A 2,863-nucleotide genomic window follows, 5' to 3' on the forward strand; every position below is an offset into this window, starting at 1 on the left:
TCTCACCAACATCCACCCTCAAAAGTCGCATTTTGGCAGAATTGCACTCATCTCCCATTGCAAGACATTCGGGCTTTCAGAAGACGTATGCTCGCACCAGAAGATCATTTTTTTGGACAGGCATGAAAAAGGACATCCTTACCTTCGTAGCAGAATGTGATGTCTGTCAACGCCACAAAGGGGAAACCGTCAACACACCAGGCACATTACAACCATTGCCCATTCCGGCATCAATTTGGACGGAGGTTTCTATGGATTTCATTACAGGTCTTCCAAAGTCAGGGAACAAGTCAGTCATCATGGTGGTTGTGGACCGACTATCGAAGTATGCTCATTTCTGTGCCCTATCCCACCCGTTTACACCAACTTTGGTTGCTCAATCTTTCATGGATCAGATCTTCAAATTGCATGGCATGCCCACTTCTATTGTGTCCGACCGCGACCCGATCTTCACCAGTAATTTTTGGCAGGAACTCTTCAGAATACAGGGCACTCAACTCAAACTCAGTACTTCATATCATCCGCAAACAGATGGTCAAACCGAAGCCGTCAACAAATGTCTAGAAACCTACCTTAGGTGTTTCACTTCAGAAAAGCAACACCTTTGGGTACAGTGGTTACCTCTGGCTGAATGGTGGTATAACACCAACTATCATGTCACCACCAAAATGACTCCCTATGAAGCAGTATATGGTCAACTTCCGCCTTCCCCTACTTCTTATCTCAAGGGGTGCTCCAAAGTACAAGCAGTGGATCAACTCCTACAACACCGCGCAACCATGCTCGCCCATCTTAGAGAGAATCTTCATCAAGCTCAGAACTGCATGAAGCAACAGGTCGACCAGTATCGCTTAGAGCGCCAATTTCAAGAAGGGGATCAGGTCTTTTTGAGGCTGCAACCATATAAGCAAACATCACTCAAAGACAAGGGTTGTCAAAAGCTCTCTCCAAAATTCTACGGACCATACCAAGTACTTCAGCGCATTGGAGAAGTGGCTTATAGGTTGGCTTTGCCACCTATGGCAAAAATCCATCCAGTTTTCCATGTATTGTGCCTCAAGAAAGTGATTGGGAACAATTGCCGAGTTCAAACCAGTCTACCTGAATTGGACGAAGAAGGGTCAATTTGGCTTCAACCCGAACAGGTTCTAGACACGCGAGACAAGCACCTGCGCGGCCGCATGATTAAGGAAGTCCTCGTCAAATGGAAAGACACCTCTCTGGAAGATGCAACTTGGGAACCAGCCACTATTCTTCAGCAGTTTCCACAGCTTCAGCCTTGAGGACAAGGCTAGTCTTAAGGGGGAGGGCATGTTAGGGTCCCACCCTAACCCCCTTATTTATGTCATGGGATCACGTCATAGTCAAGAGTCAATAAAGCCCATATTAATATTTGTAAGTGGTTAACCCGCAATTAATGACGGGACCACAGTTAGTTGCAAATGGGCCGTAGTATTAGATAGATGGTATTAATAAAACCCACGGTATTGGCCCGTGGTATTGCATGTATGAGTCATATATAAAGGATAGAGACTCCCTGCGAGGAGCATTGTGTCTTATTTTGTAGTCGAGCTCTGCTCTATTGGAGGTTACCCCCTCGAAGAGGCAAGTGAACATTACTCTCTGAATAATAAAATCATTGCTATTCTGTGTTCTGGGTATCTTTTCTTCGCATATTCTGTATTTGGGTATCATTTTGCAGGTTAAGAGCATAACAAGCCCCGTCCTTGCGAAAAGTATGGAAGGGTCGAGCCCTTATGGATAAGGCTTCCACCTAGAATAGAAAACGACGAATCATAATGATCTGTTATATGTTAATTGTGTAGATTCTTTTTCTTGCTAGTTTCCTAGCCCTCGGAAGCGCAAGACCTCCGGTAGGACAGGAAACTAGACTTCACTTCGCTGAAAGGAGACTGATAAGCCCGCCATCGATTTCAGCGAAAACTAGGAATAATTGTTGGTTTCACCAACGAACGGGCATTATACAGTGAAGTTTTGAACAATGCGTAGCCGAAGCACATGTCTGTCTCTATATCTGTTTGAGATAGGGCCGACACCCTAGGCCTCAATTAGGAGGGAATTAGCTCTAACGGAGTGTTGCCTTGCCGAGGGAGCGCTTCTCTCAAAGTTCCTCTCCTTATCAGTCGAGCCCCGTTGCCAGTCCTCTCCCGTTGGTCGCGTTGCCGGTTTGGGTTTGCTTATTGGGTGGGGGGCTTATGGTCGAGCGGCCTTATGGCACCTCTCCCTCTCCCTCTCCTTAACAGTCGAGCACCTAAAGGTCCATTAAAAAAGGGTTAAGCCTATAAATTATGTTCCAAGTTTTAGAATCGCTCTTCAGAGGAATAAAAAAGGGTTAGAGCTTAGCATTCCCCCATAGTTAGCATCCCTAGGAGCATCGACATCCTTAGAAGTAACTCTCCAACCACATTTCCCCTGAGCTCTTTGTTCAAGCGTGAAGAGTGGGCCAAAGTCAACTCAAAATCTGACATTAAGCTTCAAAGGTAGGGTTGGTAATTGCAGTGGACGGTCATTGTACCCTGCTCCTGTGTGGTTTTTGGGCCTTTGTTTTGAAGACTTCGACAACTCATGGAACACAACCAGTCAAAGAGCCTATACAAAAAATTCGAATGGCTCACCACTTCCACCTGTGTCTATACCCGCCCTTAGATTGGTCTGCGGAGGTCACAGATCTACGCCAAAAAATATTGGTACTGACATAAATTGTTCAAAGTCAATAGTAAAAATTCAATGCACGAAGGATGATATGGATGGGATGCGCCTTCAACGAGATCATCTCCAAGCCCAGAGGAGCAATGAGGACTCAAGAAGCACAACAAGTAGAGCTCCTATAGACTAGATGTAA

This window comes from Pinus tabuliformis, chromosome 2_2, assembly GCF_031772625.1.
Source record: "Pinus tabuliformis cultivar Carrire ecotype Pingquan chromosome 2_2, CPIR1, whole genome shotgun sequence".
NCBI classification, from domain to species: Eukaryota; Viridiplantae; Streptophyta; class Pinopsida; order Pinales; family Pinaceae; genus Pinus; species Pinus tabuliformis.